This window comes from Sebastes umbrosus, chromosome 9 (genome assembly GCF_015220745.1).
Source record: "Sebastes umbrosus isolate fSebUmb1 chromosome 9, fSebUmb1.pri, whole genome shotgun sequence".
Classification (NCBI taxonomy): Eukaryota; Metazoa; Chordata; class Actinopteri; order Perciformes; family Sebastidae; genus Sebastes; species Sebastes umbrosus.
This window is the reverse complement of record NC_051277.1, coordinates 6,785,725-6,809,025: the sequence shown is the minus strand read 5'-3', so window position 1 is coordinate 6,809,025 and position 23,301 is coordinate 6,785,725. Positions and strand designations below refer to the sequence as shown.

The window sequence follows — 23,301 nt, the reverse complement described above, 5'->3', positions numbered from 1 at the left end:
TTCATATTTGATCAGCGCTGCCTAGTTTGACCGTTTGGTCGGAGTTCGTGAGTGATTGACAGCTGGCTCTCATAGACGGCAGCTGGACAGCAGACCTCAGATCAGCTCTTACTGCTTGTTTTCCTCCGGTATGTGAAATCTTGCAGATGCCGTTAGGAGCACCAGAGGACACAGAGGCACATGATTTTTTTCAGGTTACCCGTTTCATGCACTACTGTCACAATATAGCGACCGTTTTATAAAAATAACTTTCTTTAATCAGATTTGCGCCAATCTCGCCTACTGCTGCTTTAATGACTTCTCTGCAATTTTCACACTATGCAAAGTCATCCAGTTGGCCGGATTGGTCCCTTTGGCGGGCCGATTCTGGCCCTCGGGCCATATGTTTGACACCCCCAGTCTACAGTAATAGCGTATTTGCAAAGTTAAGCATTATCCTCTAATTCTCCCCGGTGCCTTCAGTTGTCTATAGTTGACATTTCTCCATTAACCCTCTCAGTTCACTCTACTCCAGTCCCTCGTCGTAGCTGCACTTGCATCACATGCTAATTCACCCAGAATGCACAAAAGAAAAATATGAAAAAAAAAAAAGAACACATGATGTCCATGAAAGGATGCACACCTGGGGACCCGGCATGGCGGGAGGCGGGACCTCTGGACACATCCTCCAGTTGAAGCTCCCCCACCGTCGCCTGTCATCCTCTGAAGTCGCGCCAGAATCGCTGCAGGAGCTCTGTAACTTTGGAACGTGGCAGCTCACCGCGGGGGTCGAGCCCAGGCAGTCACACACACATATAGGCCTCCACAGCACGGCCTGTTTCAAGTAGGGAAAGCGGAGAGGTCAAAGAGTCCGCCCTGAGAGAAGTGGGCTACATAGAAGGCTCATTTAAGGACTGAGGGGGTGGGAAGTGAGGCAAGTGTTTGAGGAAAGGAAAAAGGGAAGTGAGGTTGGAGGGGGGGGGCATTAATTACTATGCAGAGAAAGAGTCCTTTATTCTGACAAACCAAGTACAAAACACTTCATATACATTTCAAAGACTACAATGATCTAACAGTGGCATATTACTGTCATTGTCATATTATGCAGATCGGAGGAGGGAGAGTACTTGACTCTATTTAAAGAGATGAAGGATTTTTCCAACATGTTACTGTTAATGCAGGGTATATGCAGTTTTACCTATAACTTGTAAGCCACATTGCCTTATCAACGTATTTTTAAACCTCTCAGGCTGAGATGCTCTTACAGTTTTGCTCTTAAAATCTATACGTTGAATAAAATATGATTGGGACTTTTCAGTCAGGGCCTGTAAGATGTGGAATAACTCAAATAATAACATCAGGCTAGCAGAATGTGATCTTGTTACAGCTGACTTCATGGGTAAAGATATACTGTAGATTTCAGGGCTGCAACTAACATTAATATTAAAGGGCGGGTCCATTATTTTTGTTTTTTATATCATTCTTTAGCTTCCCAGCAGTGTTCCTTATGTATTGAAATTTTAACATTAAAATGAAGGTCAAAGTTTTAGAGTCAAAATGCTATTTTTTCCCACATGGCCTGACGTAGGTTTCTGCATGATGACGCTGCTACATGTACAGTATGTATACATCTTTATAGTCAGTGTATTAACGTTACACACAGTAACTTAGATGGCGGTCGGCACGCTCCCAGTTTGGAGAAGCAGGCATGGAAGCTAAGCGATGTACTGCTATGTGGACGCCACGTTAGTTTGGATCCGAAAGTCACACAAGAATAAACAAACTAACCGATCGATGCAGCGGTAGACCAGCAACTCCTGTGTTCTGCGAGGTAAAATGACTGTTTTTGTGAATGGAGTCTGGTATGGTGGCTTTGAAGACAGTGATACAACGGCTTCACTTCCCCGTCGGAAAGGACTGTCTGATGGCGAGGTAAAGCGGTGAAAATATTCTAAATATTGCGTTCATTTAAACTGATGTTTATTTATTTTTAGGTGGCTAAAATACTGCTTTCTGTTGCTCCTGCAGCCGCTTTACCTCGCCGTCAGACAGCCCTGTCCAACGGGGAACTGAGGCCATTATATCGCTCTCTTCAAAGCCACAAGACTTCATTTAGAAAAACAGTAACTTTACCTCGCAGAATGCAGGATAACATACAACTCCACTTCAAAAAATCCAAACTAACTCTTTCAGTTACTTTCAAACTTAGCACAACATAACTTTGACTCAGCTAGCGCTGGCATTCACATTATTTATAACCTTATTGATTAGCTTCGATTAGCTTACTTTGGTAACCTACGTCGCTGCTTTTTGTAACGGCTGAGTATCAACCTTTTTCTATAATTGTTTTAACGTTTAATCTATAAAATGTCAGAAAATAGTCAAACATACCTGTAACAATCTCCCAGAGCCCAAGATGATGTTTTCATTTGTCGTCTTGTTTTTTCCGATCAACAGTCCAAAACCTATTTTTACACAAAACAGAGAAAAAGAGCAAATGTTCACATTAAAGAAGTTTTAAAAAGAGAGCAGTTTTTAATTAATACTTGACCAAAAATCATTTTCTGTTAATTAATTGTTTCAACTCAATACATTTTAATCAAATTTTATCAGGATGTTTGTAATCCCATCTTCCTCTATTAGATTCCATTTCAAATTATTTTTACAATTTAAATGTCCCCGTCTCCTTGAATTTTGTCGGTTGCTTTCTGAAAGTCCTCATGTTTTTGAAAAGCTGTCGTCAAATTAATAGGCTTCATGTTTTATCATAATTTATTCTAAATGATTCTAACCGGTGATAGAATTAAAGAGTCAGCTAGTTTCATCCCAACATACTGAACCGTTGGACTGAAGAGATTCCAGCAGCCTGATGCTGATTTATCCGTCAAGGTGAAAGGTGGACTGTGTTGTTATGACTGCTAGTGTGAAACTTGTCTTAACTATTTCACATTGCATGCTCGAGGTGGGCAAACTAAGAAATGGAAGCTGGTTTTTAGACCGAGGCTAACTGACTGCTTGAAAACAGGCTCCCATATGGAAACAATCTCCAACCTACATTAGCGCTGTCCAGATCGGTTACCACAACGCATACCATGCTACCTTGGAGGGCTACTCCACAACTACGGTGATGAACGACTGCTTCATGTGAAATCAGCCCATCTGAAGTAAGGTTATTGCACTTTAGCTCACCCTGCATAAAAATAAACACGAGAGAGAAATACAATTTGGGAACACAAACATGGCTGCTGAGTGACCTGCTGGTTTTGATCAATGCTTCAGATTTCTGTGGTTCAGTTCTGCTGAAACCATTTCCTCTGAGGAAATCAAATTGGTACAAATTGTCAACAGTACCGAACAGAAACATTGCGAGCTGCCCAATAACATCACATTCATCTTCAGGGAGAAATGTTTAAGACCTCAATGGCGTCATATAAATCTTGCAGGTGACCTGAGCCAGTGAAACGGAACATGAAGAATTGAGCTGTGAATCATCCAAACAGGCTTTAGCATCACACGTGTTACAACAGGATCTACAGTAACACTAACACCAGGTTTGTGACGGAGGATTCGAGAGAAATGCGCTATTTTTGATAGCTGTTGTTTTGGACTGATTCTCTCTTTTGTTTTAACACGGCCTTTAAAAACAAAAGAAAAGGTTTCTATAGTGACACGATTAGTTGCTTCATTTCTGAGAGTCTGACGGAGGTCTTAAGCAAGAACAGAAAAACTTTGAAAGATTAGGGATTTGTGTGTTTTTAGTAGGGCTAAAATCATAATCCCGATTATTTTGGTCAATATTGAGAACATGATAATTCAACACGATTAATCATCGACTTTGGAAACATAGAGCTCCATCCCTTAAAGAGACGGGTCCTAAAACAGAGCGTTTCAGACAGAGGGTGAATACAGGTATATTATACAGAACCGCTAATGTGGCAAACAGAAAAGTGTACAAAGATTGCCGGACAGGTGAGCAAACATCACTGTCGACTCTGGAACTACTGAGCTGATTAGTTTTAAGTATTTTGTGTCTGAATTAAATTTCCCTCATCGGTGGTTTGAGACCTCCAGGACGTCGTGGATATTAAACTTTCGCATACCTCCAGTCTGAGGCTTGAACAATTAAAATAAGACCATTGTGCGGTATGTGAAAGAGGTCAACTGTGATCAACTGCGAATGCCTAGATGAATTCTTTGTCTAAGGTCAAGCCACACATTCCCACTGAGACCAAACATGGTCTGACTCATGTAGTGCAAATGAGGCATTTGAAACACTTTCGCTATTCAGCTTTATCTCTCACTATCTCATTTTCACATCTCTTGCAGGACATTCAACACATCCTTGCAGGATGAGGCTAATGCTTTCTTCTGGCTGTGGCATTTCAAAGACCGGGACGCTGTAGATGCGACTCCATCCAATTATGTGAAGCTTATTCTTGCTAGTCAGAATCATAAGCATGCTAGCAAGATAGCTTTGCTAGATAAGACACTTTTCAATATCAAGAGCTGCTCTCACACTCTGTGGGCTGCCGGTTGATGGACTGTTCATCATGCAAAAGGTCACATTCATGGACTAATTACAACAGGAATCTCTTCATACAAAAAAGACACAGATGAGATGAGACTATTCTGTTATTCAGCCCGCTTTTTCATTTAGTTTTATGAGATGAACGCTGCTGCATTCACCAGTGGACACAGAAATATTAAAACCAATTATTTATATTTCAAAGCCACTTTTTAAGATTAAAAAGAATTGGGCAACATCATTCAGCAAAATCAAAAGGGAAGTTTCAAAAACATTTTGCTGAATTAAGGTTGCAACTAACAACTAATTATTTTCATTATTGATTAATCCACCAGTTATTTTCTTGATTAATCAATTAGTTTAATCGTTAAGATAAACTGAGATTAGACACAAAACATTGGACCAGTACGTTAACTTCAATATGTATTAGATTATACACTGTACAGTACTGTGATGGTGATGGTGATGTATTGTTCATTAGCAAGTCAAGTAGATGTTGCTAAAGGCTCTACAGTAAACTGCAGGACTATCAATAGAGTCTATAAAATGTCAGAAAATTGTGAAAAATATGAGGCTAAGGTGACATATTTAAATAGTTTTGTTCAACTAACAGTCCAAAACCAAAATATGTTCAGTTTACTACCATAAAAAAACAGAAAATCACCACATTTGAGAAACTGGAAATATTAAATGTTTGGCATTTTTCCTAGAAAAATAAAATAAATGATCGTATTATAATCGCAATATAAGCAATTATAATAAGTCAACGTATCCTCAACGGTTCGCATGGTATCTTAAGAAAAGTTAGTCCTCATTTTTTCATGCGTTTTCCTACAAATGTCCAGCAATGCGTGTCAATTTCCACTCATTACATGAAAACAGTCTTTTCAAAATAAACATCCGTTTTCACAGCAATCAACTTGGTTAGGTTCACATAACAAAACTACTTTGTTAGGTTTAGGAAAAGGTCATGGTTTGGTTTAAAATAACTCAAGAAGTGCTGAACTTAAGTACAGAAGTTACGTGACAAATAAATCAACATTGACTTCTGGTTTTACACGGGGTATGAACGCTGGGCAAAAGTCTGGTGTTGTTTGATCCACCGCGACCTCCTCCCTATACGGTGTTTGTTTATACTTCCTGGTTTGCGATTAACTTGATTACATTCAAATTGATTTTGGGGGATACAAACACAACTTACAGCACATTACTTTCCGTAGGTATAGCTATGAACGGTGGATGAGAACAGCCTGAATAAGTATTGATAAATCATTTTTCAGTCCATTTACTAATCAATTAATCGTCTAATCATTTCATCTGTAGTTGGAGGGTCATGGACATTAGATCAGAATCTGTATATATCTGTACATACATTGACCAGAATGTAACGACTGGAAATGTAATGCTTTTGGCTTTCACATATTGATCACTACATTGTCCCCTTTTGTGGGCCCCGTGAGAATTATGTCTTCCAATCAATCTCTGATGAAAATGCCTGGAGGTGGCGGGAGCCTCTGTGAAGTGGCCCCCTTTCAAGATTTATGGCCTCCATACTTGAATTCAAAAGAAAATGATCCTTCCATCTGCAAATTTCACTGCTCCGTCCCAAATGAAATGGCCTGCGTGTGAAAGTGAGCCCCCTCCGTCCCCCCAGTCATCACCATACACCCTCAGGACACACTTTGACCAGCATGTGGGGGGGGAAAGGAAGCCCATGCCTAATGCTTTGTGTAGTTATTTGAGTTCCTCACAATTTCCATTGATTACACATAAAAAAGACCACATAGGAGCCTTGGTTTCACAAGGCCCCTTCATTATGCTTCCAGGGTGAGAGAACCCAGTGAGCAGTTTCTTCATACATGTAGTGTTATATTCACATTTGTGATTTCTGAAGGATGCAAATGATTAATAAGACTAGAGCTGCAATGATTAATCAATTAGTATTCAATAGGACTCCCTTGTTGATAAGAATATTAAATACACTGACAAATCTCCCTTTAAAGGTACATTTTGAACAGATAAAAATGTGTGATTAATTTGCGATTAACTATGGCCAATCGTGCGATTAATCACGATATTATATTTATTATATTTCAATCGATTGACAGCCCTAGTAATCAACTATTAAACTGATTGGCAACTATTTTGATAATCAATTAATCCATGTGAGTATTTTTAAGAAAATAAATTCTCTGATTCCAGCTTCTTAAATGTGAATATTTTCTGGTTTCTTTACTCCACTATGACAGTAAACTAAATATCTTTGAGTTGTGGATAATACAAGACATTTGAGGAGAAACACTGATCAACATTTTTCACCATTTTCTGATATTTTATAAACCAAACAACTAATCGATTAATTGAGAAAATAATCAACAGATTAATCAACAATGAAAATAACCGTTAGTTCTAGCAAAACATTTAGTTTGTTAGTTTGTTAAGATATTGTTAGTCATCAATATCACCTCAGGACATCATCTAATTACTAAGCAACGTCGTGGCTGGAACAAACAATAAGCATATTATCTAGCTCTGGCTCCCTATTACATCTAACTCATGAGATGAACAGATAAAACATTTAAATGGGATCGCTTTCACAGCACACAGCAAGAACGCCACGTGTGCCACGAAACTACCCAGAATTTCCCAGTTGACTCTAGAATTTAGTTTTATACGCACACAATCCTCCACAGATAAGTCCAACCCAGATAAATTGATGAATCAGGTGCTTCTGTCTGTACTATGACGCAGTGAATGTCTTGTTCCCCAGATGGATGGGCCTCTGAAGGCCCCCGTTGTCTGAGCTGTTCCAAAAAAGTTTCACGATTTGAGCTTTAAGAGGAGCAAAATCCACCAGGACGGAAAGTTGGATCCAAGCACAAGCTGGAAATGTGATTAAGGCCTGAACCTCTGTGGTCGGGATCCACCCAACAAATCCCATACCCAACACCGTAATTCTGCCGTGGATCCTCGGGAGACATTTAGCATTTTGTTAACATAAACCTGTTTAGTGTGACATGGGATGAAGGCCCCTGAAGTGACAGATGTTTCTCTTTAATGTGATGGGAAGTATTTTTTTTTTAGTGAATGAGGGAGGGGCGATACTTTGTGGGGTTGAGTGAGAGATGCTCAGGTTGCTTCGGGCTGTTTGAAATCCAGTCTCTCTATTTTTCTCTGTGGAAGTTTTGCATGTTGATATAGAATACACCTTCTCTGTTTCAGAGAGCAAATAAACTGCTCGGTCTCTTCTTCTTTCCTCTCCACAAGTTATGAAAACGGTGACTTGGGGTTATTTCAAATAGTCGGGAGTTAAGGGTCATTGTGGCCTCGAGCAAGATGCTCTCGAAATGAAATTGTCTCACATACTAAGTAAAAGAGGGACCACTTTCCGTCTTTACAAAAAAGAACTCTAATATGCACTCTGAAATGGGTTTTAGGTTCATATGAGTAATTTCTGCTCAAAACTTAATTGCTTCTGGGATTTGTGAAAAAGACTTTTTAGCTATTAAACTGTCTCGAATGAAAATAGCCTCGCTCCACGTCTCAGATGATGGTCCATCTTCATCTGCAAAAACCGCAAGAATTGAATCACAGATTTTTGCAACACTGCGGTGTTTGTTCAATTGTGATGGGACGGCTCGAGCATTGTAGAGAAGGAGAACAAAAACAAAGGCCCTCTCTCATGAAGCTGGCGGTCTGTTTGTGTGGCTGGTTGAAGAGTCTTCAGACACCAGAGGGAAATCCACCAGACCTTCAAAGGGACAGCGCAGCGGGGTGCGTTGGCAGACGGCTGGTTTGGACAGCTTGCATACCTTAACACAGCCCCAGTTACCAGACCAGCACTCATAAACACAGCACCACCCACCCATTATGGATGAGTAAGCAATGTACAGGCCAACATATTAACATTTACAGCAGCGATCTCCAACCATGGGGGACTCATACCTCAGGGGTTACCCCATTTGCCATGGGGTACGTGGAAAGACTGCAGAGTAGTCCAAAGCATAAAAAATGTGATAGGATAGCACATCCCAGATTTCAAAATCCAGGAGAACAAAATACTAGCACTTCACTTGTTTAATTGGCTCACGTCACAAAAGATAAAAGATAGCTAAAAGCACCGTATAAATGGTAAAAAAGCTAAGTAGTGGATAAATGGTGGAAATAGACAGCAAAACTGTTCAAATGATGAGGTGAAAGTAATAAACCATTGAAATAGCTAAAAGTAATGGATAAATAGTAAAACAATAGCGAGCTAAAAGCAGGCTATTGACTAAATGGTGAAAAAGCAAAAAAGTAATGGATTAATTGAAATATAAAGCTTCCCCACAAGTAGTTATTCGAATCATTGTGCAACTTCCGGGTCTTAAAAGTGAAGCCAATGCTGAAGTGCCTTAAACTTGCATTCTTCCTAACAGCCAGCAGGGGGCGACTCCTCTGGTTGCAAAAAGAAGTCTGATTGTATAGAAGTCTATGAGAAAATGAGCCTACTTCTCACTTGATTTATTACCTCAGTAAACATTGTAAACATGAGTTTATGGTCTCAATCGCTAGTTTCAAGTCTTCTTCAATACTATATGATGTTCATTTAGTAAATTATGGTCCCATTTAGAGTCAAATAGACCATAAAGCAGGGGATGCTTTAGGGCGTTGCTACTTTGTGATTGACAGGTCACTACCACAAGATTGTCTGGTCTGGGTGTTGTCTGTGTCTTCATCTTACAACTGTAACCCTTTCACAGTGTTTTCACTTCATGAAAGTTAATTATAACTTTTTTGGTCGCCTAAAAATGTCTTGTTCAGCATTCGGTTGGACGTAGCTCCACCCTCTCGTGTCACTTCTGGTTGCAAAGAACCAAGATGGCGATGGCCAAAAAACAAGATGACTGCCAAAAGGCCAAACTCGAGGCTTCAAAACAGCAGTCCACAAACCAATGGGTGACATCACGATGACTACGTCCACTTCTTATACATACAGTCTATGGTTCAAATGCAAACTTAAAACCTAAATTCAACATTGATATTTAATTTATGTATAATAAAAATATTGTAACGATACCCACATAATCGGTAAAGTTAAATAACATCCAGTTTTACGTCTCAGATTGTATACAGTATATACTGTACAGTATGAAGTAGATATTTATATTTCGGATGTGAATTAATAACTGTGTATACTCCATTTTTCCATACAAGCACACTCATTCACTCTCTCCCACACACACAGGAAGCCACTGAATTATAGATGCAGAAACAGGAAATTCCTCCCTTCACCCTCTGTCACTCAGGCTCCGACCTTGCACTAAATCAATTAGTAGTGCTGCAGGCGATCAGCGGACCTCCCCCGGAGACTCTATGAATGTACCCTTAATTCACGAGGGCCTCTTGAACCCCTCTCCACAGTCACTACCTGATGGGTGGCCACCGCTCCTGTTCCTACAAACAGCACAGTCATTTCACGCTGCGCAAATCAGAGAGTAGTAAGGGTGAGATCGTTTTGTTTCCTCTGCTGTGCAGCATTCTGTCTTGTCCATAAAGGGTCCTCTCTTGTGCGATCAGGAGGGTCTCGTTCCGCTCGGTGCCCACTGTGAAGGTCCCTCACTGTGTCCTTTAGGTGGCTTCTGTCTTTTGTAGTGCTGCTTCAAGGCAAGTGCTGATATAAAAACAATTTACGGTGCGATTAACTCTGGCTGAAATTAATGTTGATCATTATTAAAGCCTAAATAGAATTAAAGATAAAATCTCCATCGTTTTAAATTGATTAGTGCTGAGACAATGAATCGATTAATTGATAGGTATCAACACCTAATTAACCACTTGAGCCATTTATCAAGGAAAAATGCCAATGTTTGCTGGGTCCAGCTTATCTCGAGAGGATATGCTGCTTTTAACCTACTGTATGGAGATCAAAAGTGGTCAATAGTAAATAAATAAATAAATAAATAGGACATTATTAAAAATAAATAATCATATAAATAAATAGAAACAAATCTGTAATATAACCATGAAATTGTCAAATAACCCGACACATTTCTGATTAATCCGACATATATTTTCTTGATTAACCTAATAATAATTTGGTGTATTAAATATGTGCCATAGTGAAAAATGCTCGTCATAATTTCCCAGAGTTTAACATCACCCTGCATGTTTTGTCCAACCAACAATCCAAAACCACAAAATATTAAATTACTATAATATAAAACACATTTAAAGAACTGAAACCAGAGTATGATTCACATTATCAATTTCCTGTCAATCAAATAATTGATGAATAGACTAAACAGTTTAGCTCTATTGATAACCTTTAAACCTACATTAGTGTACTTTTTGGCTATTTAGGGCCAGAAACAAGCTGTTAACACAACACTGACATATTGTCACCTTTTAAATTGATATGCAGAACTGAAATATTACTATTTACACATCTAGCAGTGACGGAGTAACATTATTGTTAATTTAAAGTCATATTTGTGTCCACATGATGAATGTAAGTCCGATATTTACTCTCTTTTAGCTCTGTTTTTGGTCTCCACCAACTCCTGAGAAAAATATCTGTAAATAACTGTTTGTCTGCTGTTTGGTGCCTGGTTCTTTTTAGAGCTTTTTCCCTGGAAGCAACTGCCCCATGTAGCCAAAAACAACATTATGAGAGCGGTGAGAGTGAACCAAAAGAGGAAATTATTTAGGTCTGTCTCTCATTAAGTACATGTTTCCATCAATTAGATTGCAAGTGGAAAATTATGGAAATTATTGGCAAATAGCACACATTAGTTCTGCTAATTACACATATTGCGAGATTGCAAATCTTCCATACACTCCTCCAAACTTCATTCTGGGCTGTCTTGGCGTTTCCGTTTGGGAAATCTGACACTTACTCAAGCTTCCAGCCATTCAGAGTTTATCAGCAGGATCAATGCAGCATCTGTGTCTTTCTCCCCACGAGACTCTGTGGGATGTAATCCCTCTCCAGCCGAGCGGATCCTGAATCTTCCCATTCACTCTCGCTCCCCCTGAGGACACGGAGGCACATTTCCCATGGAGCTGAATAACCGCACGCTATTTGCGTAATGTATCGCAGGACGGTTGTAGTCGTAGTAATGCATAGGGATCAGATTACCTTTCCTCATCATTAAGAGTGGATGCAATTCTTGAGATAGTGATGCCAAAGTATTTACATCTTATGACCCTCGGTGAAAATAACAAATCTAGACAGGGAAGTCCATACAGCCCCCTGTAGATTTTCATACTTGTATCTCACACAGTAGGGAAATAGATCCGAGCGCAGATCAAACAAAATGCTGTGGTTTCCTGCGTTTAACTGGGACTCGGCACTGATTTCCCTTGGTCATATTTCTCTGAGTAACAACATCAATGTGAATTTGAGATGAACAAATCAGCAGGGAATCACACACCATACGGGGAAGTAAACAGAACGGTGTTCTGGGAAATTAACCCAATTACAATATGAGACTTCCAATGACCACATGGAATACACATAGACAATATGCTCATAAACACGAGGTTGATGCCCAATAAAAAGCCACTGAATAAATATATTTCACTACATTTTCATGGGTGCTGGTGAGAAGAAATGGATGCAATTTGATGCATGCTAGTCATGATTTTTATCCCTGGCAAAGGCACCAATTTATGCATGAAAAGTATAAAATAAAACAGCTTACCTTTTATGCTACTTGTGACTAGCTAGCGAGCTGTGCTTGTGTAAAGCATAGTGGCGGTGAGATGAGAGACTGCCGACAGAGCAGATTGAAATATCGCTCTTTTACATGTTAATGATTGTTGAAGAGGTATATCATATTGGCTTTTTACTTGCAAAGGTTTTATTGCACTTAACGTTGCAGAAACAAGAATAGTTGGAGGTCGAGGCGCTCAGCCTCAACACAGAGAGCGGAGGAGATTCTGCAACGTGATAATAAATTACACCAAAACATTCAAATGTACGGAGAAGTAAGTGCACATTCAATTAAATTGCCATACCTTTGATTATTTTGGAGAAAATAGACGTATAAATCGATGCATATTCTGCAAACGTACGTCTCTTTCCCTCGCCATTTAACAAACGTAAACAAACCGAGAGGCAGAACCGGTGGCAGAGTCAACTGAAACTGACCAATCGGAGAAGAGTGTGCTGCTCTCCGGCTCTCAGATTCTCCCTTCACTTTTGCCAAGCAGCTGGGAAGCAAGTCACGGAAATGTCTTGGCATGGAGGAGTGATGTTTGCAGTGTTTATTCATGCAAACTGTAACGTACACTTTACATTTACTGCCACTAGACAACTTCACTGCTAACCTTTCCCTCCGCTCCGATCGCCAACACCTGTCTGCCATTATCGCAGCCACAGTCTCTCCCTCGCACATACTCGCTACACACACACACACACACACACTAAGCACTGCCCCACTGAGACACGATCATATGCATCAGTGTTGATGGGAAAATAGATCAGGAATACTACTGCACCGAAGTTTGTAGCTTTCCTAGGCGTACAAATCTGAATGAAGCAGTTGTTGATCAATTGCGGCTCCTTCCAGCAGGTTAAGAGGAGCACACACACAAGACCAAACTAGGGATACACCGATACAGATACCAGGATCGGGTATCGGGTCCTATACTGTGCTCATGTACTCGTACTCGCAAAACGGCTCCAATACAACGGTACAGATACCACTTTACAGCAGCGCAACGTTAACCTCTCGTCACCATCTTTCGGGTCCTCACGCTTCACCTCCCCGACGGTGCAGGCGAGATGGTCAAGTGATTGCACCCGACCCCGTTGGGCCGGGATCCCACCTCAGCCGGCGCGCACCGGCCCTCACTTTGCAACCTCTGACTTGCGCGTGTGTTAGCATCCCTAGATCAAACACATAATCTTCTCCCAGGTGTGAGATAATGAGCACAAAAAATATTAGGCTGATGGGTCAGTACACACACACGCACACGCACACACGCACAACTGAATACATGATAACACCTTCTGGTTAAAGTCTAGTTTCACGTTTATAAAAAAAATGACAGTGATTTTCTCATGTAACATTTATTTTTACCCGGCGCAGTCACCAACCTTCTTTCAATTTCTCAACAGCATAATGAGACCAATTTTCACCTAAGCTAATGGCTATTACATAATTATCTCAATCAGCTTTGATTGTACCTCCACTTTATCAGCACTTCTATCAAGCATCTCAGGTGAAGGTGAAAAGAAAACCCTGCAAATGTTATGAACTTGTTCTGTTGTTGGTTTAAAAACATCCAGTTTTCATTTAGATGTTTTTGGGTGAAGTATTCTCATTAATCTAAAAGCAGTGTCCCATCTCTGCAGCTTTCACTGTGACTGAACTTGACATGACATCCAATAATCAAAATGGCAAAAAATCATTACTGTGAAGAGGCCGTGCAATCCAAGACTATTTTGCATGTGGCCGTTGGACCTTCTTAGTACGTCACTATGATTCAACCCGCATGTACACTCATCTGATTAAATCTGCTGTACACATCAGGGGCCGGATGTATAAAACTGTGTAGATTCACAAATCAAACTATTGGTACGCACAAAACAGAAATATGCACAGACATTCTTTTCATCAGATTTATATAAAGCCGTGCGTGCACATGGTTCTGATTTATAAAATCTTGTGGGAAAAGTTGAAAAAGATCTTCTTTGTGAAAAGACAAACAGTAAAGCGTGTTGTATTGCAGTGATTTCTCTGAGCTCAGTAGTTGGAGCAGTTATTTATTAAAGCAGGAGGGGATGACACCTACAGCAGATTGCCTTATTATTTATAATGCTTGCAGCGCATTATGTGAGAGGGTTTACAATGACAGCTTATGAGAGCATCGCAGTAAAGAGAGTAAAGTTGAAATCATGACACGACGTCTATTGTGCCGTTCGTTGACGGGTCATTTATTTAGAGGCTGTATTAGTTTAGAGTATTTAGGATGATGTGCGCAACTTAAACTATCAGTAAAACGTAGTGCTGCTGGTGAAATTTACATGCTAAATGTTACTATCACAGAGATTATTGATTAAAAGATCTTTTCTTCATATTAGAGAAGTGAAAATATAAGAAATGAATCTTGTGTGATCAGAAGCAACAGCTTCATTTATAGAGCCACTTAAAAGTCACTCAGTATTTCTATAAGACTACAAATGCTGTAATAAACTATATCTAGAGCTGTTGGATATGGCTGAATAATAATAAGAATGTACTTCCAATACAGATATCACAACGTGGCAAATTTATGCAAAATTAAATACAGAATGATATAACTAATGTTTAATGCAATGACCTGTGTTCCTTCTTTCCACTTTTTAAGGCTGAGTTAATGCGATGATAACATGTTAAAGCAAATGCATTAATTTTTAACGCCACTAATTTCTTTAACACATTAATGCATGAGTGAAGATACTGGCATCATATGAAACCAGAAAAACCTAAGGAACCATGTCATACTAACTTGTCGCTGAGGAGGCTAAATAACTTATGTTAAATTTTGGCAAGGAAAGACGGTCTTGGTCATTTTCAAAGGGGACCCTGCAGCTGTTGTTGCCTGTTGGGCTTGAGTTTGCCATGTTATGATTTGAGCATATTTTCTATGCCCAACTGCAGCACCTGTGAGGGTTTCTGGACAATATTTTTCATTGTTTTGTGTTGTTAATTGATTTAAAGTAATAAATATATACATACATTTTAATAAAGCAAGCATATATCCACTCCCATGTTGATAAGAGTATTAAATATTTGACAAATCTCCCTTTAAGGTATCGATTGACAGCCGTAATATTTTTTTAACTGAAAAAATGATACTGGTACTGTATGGGCACAAGTTCCATCACAATACAATATTATATTGATTCTTTTGACAACGATACGATATTCGCTGATATCACAAAATCTGCCACAATACGATTTTGATTCGATTCAATTCAGGAGCCTGCGATTCATATGAGACGATATCATGTGCCCATTTAACACAATCAGTTATATTTATATCAACTCACAAAAAGCAACTAAAATATGATTTGACAATTTTATTACTGGGCTCTTCCAGACATTTAAATGAAAATCTATTCTTTTTAATAAAAAGAATAAAAATAGACCTCCTGTTGTTGCTGGTCAAAGCTGGTGAGCAGCTTGTCACTGAAATAAGAACTGCTGGTCCACCTTAAAGGTCAGTCCACCTTAAGTGAGCCTGGGCCGTTGTTGTTTCTAACTTCAGGGCTAACCTCCTTCACTTTAACCAGCAGGTAGCAAACAAGACACGGGAACTTGGCTCCGGTCTTGAGAAGTTGTAGCATTTATTCACCGACAAATAAACTGTAACTTACACACACTGCACTGCTACGTTCACAGCTATAACGCTACTGCTACTCACCATCACACACACACACATGCTCTGTGTGTTGTTAATATATAACATTTTGAATAACTGAAAACAACTACAGGCTTTCCAAAGCTGTTTTACTGTAATAAATGAAGCATAATTACACATTAAGCATGTGACATTTCTCTAAACCCTCATTGCAGATGGATAAACTAAAGAAAAGGGTTAAAAGTGCAGTATGGGAGTATTACACTCAACCAACACCAGGGAAGGCAGTCTGCAATACATGCAAAGAAAATGTCAGCACGGGAAGAACAACAGCAAAAAAGTACAAATACTTCAAACTTTAAGGCATTTCAATGACGTTTTGTGTTGGAGTTTGTGTTATTCCCATTTTTGACACCAAGATTTTCATTTTTACTGCAAACGTGTATTGGTTCAAAATATCAGTTATCGATCTCCTCGATTACTAATAATCGGTATCATATTGAACGTGAAAATAAACATATCGGTCGAACCCTAAACCCCACTAGCACTGTTTGAATGTTTAGGAAGGAGGTGTGCTTGGACAGAAATGGTAAAATGTGAATTTCAATATAAAGTCGGATCTTAAAGATCGATGTTTTCACTTTGCATCAATGATAAAAAGATTGCTGATCAATGAATCGATACATCGATCCAGATCGATGGATCATTACACCCGTAGCGCTGCATCTTGATCGATGCTCAGTATCGACAATACCCAGAGTTTACCCAGAATGAGTAACAGAGAAAAAAAAAAGTGATCCGTGAATCTGAACCACATTGAATGTGAGGTATTCCTCTGCCATAACCTTCATCTCTAATTCATGAAGTAATGCGATACACTGCACACAACATGGAGTTTATCAATCATAGAGCATGGTACAGTGCAATATTCATAGAAACCTCAGGCCAGTATAAGCATTACAAGGCACTGTGAAAAACCTATAGAGCTGAATACTGCATGAGTACAAGGATCACATCTCTTTGCCTCCGGGCCTAAAGAGTCCACCGTACGCCCCAACATACATCCTACATATGGTTTAAACTACAGATAATTAATGATCACATATGGAGACTATTTAATAATCAGCCTCTTTTAACTCATAATAAATACCTTCACAACTCCTCCTCAACTCTCAACAAGCAGCTGCTTAATTCCCCGTTAATAGGAATTGACAAGTAGCATTATCATACCAACGAGAAAAAACAACAACAGCAGCACAATGACAGCTTGCAAACCGCCGTGTGAATTTTAGCAGTCACATCCACGCGCACTGCCAAACAGCTAATTTCATGAATAACTATTTGGATGGAAGCGGGCCTCATTACAAATTGCAAATTCATTTTCTTGCTGAAGACAAACGCGCCGACTTCAACCACTCACTCTGCAGCCTATTAAATAAAGACACAAGGTAAATTGCTACTTCAGCTTGTTTGAGGGGAAATGAAAAGTGATGATGACTTCAAAGAGTTTGAGATTGAATACATTATGGAAATCATGTGAAATGCCCTGTGAAAAAATATATTAAACTGTGTGTGTTACAAACGAAATATGGGCACTTTTGCGCTTTTGTATATATTCATGTATGTACTTGTGTAGGTCTTTGACAAGCAAGAAATAAAGCGAGATAGCTTGTAGGATAACAGCCAAAGTAATAGGTTTCCACTTTAGTCTTCTAGAAATAACACCGCTGCTGAGCTGTTTGTTTTACAACCGGCACGGAAAACAGCAGTGGCTCCCCTTTCGACCTTTGCCCTCACCAGATTTTGCCTTCTAATTTGGCTAATTGTTTTCTTTCCCAGGGGACGCGCATACATAACCGGCATGAGCTACATCAATGAAGCGGTGTCCAGGTCAGGTCAGTCATAAAACACGGTTCATAACAAAGACATGCTCCTAAAATGAGCTCCATCTCTCACTGTCATACCAGCAATCCATTATTGAGGCTGGATGTTGACTGGGAACTGCTCTTTGTAGAGTTTTCAGAACAACAAAAAGGGAGAAGGAGCTGTCTAAATATCACTCAGCTTTTCAAGCTGTCCATCTCCCACAACAGAAACGCTTTTATTTTCACCGCTATCAACGCAGCTCTGTAGGCTTCCAACTCTTTTACTTTCACACAAATGCCTGTTTATGTCATAACTTCTAAGCGGGGTCCGAAATTAACACCCGCCAAGCGCCAAATGCAGGTAGTTTGACGAGTAAACCTCGCTATCCGCCACACTGGCGGGTAAACGTTTGTTCCAAAATAGTCATGTAATAAATAACTATGCTCGGTTACACGCAGAGTCTCCACGACGTTTTGGTGTCATTTACGGGCACACTCCTCTGCTCTCTGTTTGGGACTCCGTAAACTCCTTATAGACAATATTTCGTAAAAACAATCACTACGGTCTGGATGGGAATGAACCTAATGTGTGCGTAATGTGTCACTAAAAGCCTGTCAGTCCAACGAGGGAACGTTACAGAAGGAACATCCTCCCCGCCGTGCAGCGGTAAGGTCACTTCTAACCACGGATGTAATGTTATCATGATGCGCTCAAATGTTATCTTGTAAAAAAATGTTTGAAGGAGATGTTTTCACAACAGTATAACTTTAAAACTAACTGCTTAACCTCTTAACAAAAAACAGTATGCAAGCAGTAATAAAGGAGTGTGTGTTGAAGTACATGGGATTTATTGTTTTTAGTAGCCTACACCTAGTGAAACGTCAGGGAAGCCTAGTATTCAGACTTGAATTGATTAACCGTCAATATATTTATTTTCACCCTGGGCCGGTGAGTCAAGAAGTTAATTTCAGACACTGCCTATAAGTCAACATTTTTTCAAGCTTATACAGCCAATAGTACCTGCTGCTTGAGGGATGCAGTCGTGTAGACATTGGTTAAGTAGCTGGGTCAGTCAGCTCAAACCACTTTAGTTTGGTTGGGTGTAAGGATCAGCCTGGTGTCTCAAGGCCCTTAGCCTTGTGTTAACCAATCTGCTGTAATTACATAAACATGATTACTTAATTAACCCTAAAGCCCACTTGAGCCCTGCATGAAGAAAAAGAAAAAAGCAGCTCTCTCACTCATTTGAATGGAGCCAGTCCGCAAACATTGGGACGAAAGATAAAATAGTTGCTCCAGTGATAACTTCGCAGAGTTGTAAAATCCTGTTTCTAGGGCTGTCCTCGACCAAAGAAATTCTTAGTCGTCTAACACTCGACTAATCGATTATTTGATTTAATCAAGGGATCTGTAAAACTGAGTTTCTCCACAAAGAATCACACAAAAGCACCACTTTAAATCTTGTGTTTACCAGAGATGTGCTCATCATTTTCTTGGAAATAAGTCATTCAGTGTGAAAAATGCATAAAAAAACGACTAAATCTTAGTCAACTAAGACCAAAACAACCCAGTGGGGGGCAGCCCTACCTGTTTCATAGTATCACAGACCGCTGTGCAGCATCTGATAAACCTTTAAACGCATTAATCTATCTACTTCAGCACCAGCTTCATTTCTCAAAACTAGAGGTTGCCGCCTGGCTGCAACTGACCATGGCTATATATGACTATTAAACTCACAATTAGAGGGCTTGATGAGTCCAGACGCTTCCTAATATCCAATACCTGATCTGGCTACGTCCAAATTACATTCAGTCTAATTGGGTCCAGTTGTAATGCCACAGGTCTTGATCTTTGGGTCACGTGTTACACCTGAGTGGGTCAGCTCTGATCACTCTAATCATTGAAGCAAGATGGAGCATTTTATAGCGTTGTACATGCAACAAGTACGTTGTGTGTCAGACTTTATGCTCATTTCACAACCTTTTATAGGATCAGTTTATATGACTTATCAAGGCAGCGAAACAAATTATGATTTAAACATTCAGAGTCATATGTTATAAAAGTTTGAAGTATTTCAACTTTGAGCAGAATGCGCTTCAAACTGGTTTTCAATTGCAGCATCACTTCCCACGAACATCTGCTCGGTGCTTCTAGCTTAAAAAGACGTGTGTGGCGAGCACCGAGCAGCCTGAATTATCATTGAAGTGTCAGAGGAAAAGACCAAGTAGCCATTTATAAATACACAAAAAACCTGCACTCGCCCACACATATTTTGGTGTGCGCACTCACATTCACAAATCCCAGGAGGATGAGTTACGGATCTTAAAACACAGAGCTGTTGATCCAGGTGCCATCTGATTATTTTTGGCCACCAGGAGTGTCAAGAAATCAGTGATAGATGTTCATGGATAACCTTATCACCCCCTTAAACCTACCACAGAGATAGATAGATAGCACCCCGCTGGAAAAAAAAGAGAAGAGAGTCATGAATTTAACATCTGTCACAGCCTGTAACCTGATCTTATTGCTCTTTTTCTAAGTCTCTACTAATCTTTAATTACATGAGTGATAATAGCTGAACCCTGAGGTGAAAGAAAGGGGAAGGTGTTTTTAAAAAAGGAAAGACACTGCAGTGAAACTCAGGAGCAGATGCATGTGTCCTATATTCACTGTTAAAGAAAGGAAGGATTGGGGGGAAAAAAAACACACACACACCTTTGTGACTGCGTTGATGTTGCGGTGTGTGTTGCCAATCCTCGCTGTGCTTATAACAATCATTTTTTTCAACATTTACTGCTTGATCAATTCAGTTTTAATTCCTCTCTTTCCCTCTCCATGTTTGTCTTTTCCCGACGTGTGCCATGTGTGTCTGCGCCTGTGTGGTCCAACTTAGGTTTAAGACACAACTAGGCATCCGCAGAGCAGTAACATAACCTTTCACGCAGTGTGCATGAGACACACCATCTGTTGTAGTGAGAGGTAACGGAGTCGCCGTCTGTGCAAATGCCCGCCGTGCAGTCTGGCACCGTTTGAGCGCCGCTCTATTTGGCATGGCGCTGGCTGTGAAACACCCTTCTCTAATCGGCGTGACTGTATGCACCCAAACTTCCCCGGCGCGTTCGACAAATACCGGAGTCCCCGTTCGTCAAACACTGAAGACGACAAGGTAGATTTCCTCCCCTGACATTTTAAAGAGACTCCTCTGCCAATATTGGCTGGCCTGCGGGAATTTAAGCTTTATTAAATCCCTTCAAATATTCAAAAACGAGACAATGACACTTCTTCTGTTGAGGTGAAAAAAAAAGTTGCTGTAAGTCTGTCCCATAGTAGTCTACTGAGCTGGGAAGAAAGAGAAAGAGGAAGTGTCCCAGGGGTTCACGCAGAACAGGAGCCACTCTGTTCGCAATCAAGTATAGACATGACGTCTCTGTCCTGGGAGCAGAATGTATGGCTTCTTAGTCAACTGTGTGAATGATTGAAGGTGTAGAAGGAAGTCCTGAAACACATGTCACAAGACTCATTATTGCTCACTGCAACACAAACTCTCAAACTCCACTTCTAACTAGGGGCTGTCCTCGACCAAAGAAATTCTTAGTCGACTAATCGATTCGTTGATTTAATCAACAGATTTGTAAAACTGAGTTTCTCCACGAAGAATCACACAAAAGCTCCACTTTAAATCTTTACAAGTTACAAGAGATGTTGTCACGGGTTAGACCGTGCCCTGTAAAGTAAGATGCAACGCACACACACTGCAACGCCACCTCCACCATGTTAAATCAGGTGTTAAGTGTTACTGCAGCATCAGTACTTCTAAATGTCGACAAAGTAATCCATTTCTTAATGGGGGTCAGAGTGATACAAAGTAAAAATGTATTTATGAATTACACACAGGCATAAGTATTAATATTGAACATTTCCATTTATTGTAAAATGGATATTCAGTAAATTGTTTGTCACCCTCTCTTCTCTGCTGTAGATGCGCTCCTTGGTTTAGACCTGGACTGCCGAAACCGAACAGGAGCGTACCAATAGCTTATGTAAGGGGGGTTTCCAGAGAAGGTACCAAGTACTGTAGAGTTGGAGGGGTGTTTGGGGGGGTTAACAATAGGCAAGGTAATTTTAATTAATTTGAATAATTACTTGCCTCAAAATGTTATATTAAATGTTTTATAATTTAATTATAAATTATGTCCTATTTTTTGGACTGGATATTACTATGCTGTTGTTTGATTGATTATTAATTATTATCAATTTTACTTAGTAGGATCCAGCTTCATAAAAGAGGAGGCTGGAATACCTGGAGGGGGGGAGTGGAGAGCAAACCTCTGATGAGAGGCAAGCCATATTGTAGAGCTGCAAGGGCCCAACATTTAAAGGGGCATAGCCTATGTTGTATCTTGATATATATATTTTTGTCATTTTGCTTATTTTTTTCATTATTTTGGAAGAACCTGTTTCCTGGATGCCAGGCCTGCACTGTACATATTTTTGCACTGGATTGTTGGTTTCCACTATTGTTAATAAATACACCTGGACTGTTTAACTGGAATTTTTCTCAGTTTTTACGCCTTAGCCACTCGGCCAACCTTACAGATGTGTTCATAGGTTTCTTGGAAATAAGTCATTCAGCATTAGGGCTGGGACGATACATCTATCTCCTGATTGGATACTATCACAATAATTGGGTGGCGATTCATTATGTATTACGATTTTTAAGTATTGTGATTTTACAAGTATTGTGATTCGATATTACAATTTATTGCAATTTTTGTAAACTTTTTTAACACTAGACCATGGGGAAAAGTTGAATCATACACTTCTAGGGATCTTTTCTTTGGAAAACCTCTAAATTAACACAGTACAATTTTTTGATTTTCAGCATGTCAGAGATGTCCTGAAGTTAAATATATCTGTCATTGTCAGGCATTATTTATAATTTTTTCCAGCAACCCAAAAATCAAAGAATAAAGACATTTCCCTCACAAATTAGTGGTATTTTCTTTCTAATTTATGAGGCACATGTAATGTTTTATACTTCTGGTGAATATAACCCAATCAATCTTATTTCCATATATTTATTTTGTATATATAGTTCCCTTTAACACCTTATTTTGAAAACCACACGTAGTCACACGTGTATACTTCCCCACCTCTATTCAGCATGAAAAAAACACATTAAAAAACAAGTAATTGACAAAAGAAATCTCAGTCAACTAAGACCAAAACCACCAATTGTTCGACTAATCGACTCTGAGGGGGCAGCCCTACTTCTAACCCTTTCTTCCTTAAAAGAGAGTTATCTACATGTGTTTGTCTGTCCCGACCAACACAGATGTCTCAAATATGATGACACGTATAAGAGAATATAATGCATTAGCTTTCCAGGGATTATTTCTTGCTGCAGACTTTCCATTTCCTCCTCCGACTGTCAGATGATTGACAGTAGTTAGAGTGTAACATAATGCACACCCTCATACAACATTTCTCAACTTGGGCAGTGAAGTAACAACATTAAAATGATGAAGGCTCCGTGTTTACTGTGATGGATTATCCAGCCTGGGAAATGTTCAAGTCTGTGAAACTTGTTTACCACG

General features: G+C 39.7%; 1 long non-coding RNA gene across 1 annotated transcript in view; it reads right to left on the bottom strand.

Moving 5' to 3' along the window:
* Window positions 1-528: 528 nt before the first annotated feature.
* Window positions 529-23,301, bottom strand: part of LOC119494137 — a 100,479-nt gene continuing 77,706 nt past the window's right edge. The window contains exons 3-4 of the long non-coding RNA XR_005208133.1: window positions 2,371-2,444; window positions 529-814 (exon numbers count right to left, since the gene is read on the bottom strand). This is a non-coding gene — a long non-coding RNA (uncharacterized LOC119494137). The remainder of the gene's footprint in view (window positions 815-2,370; window positions 2,445-23,301) is intronic.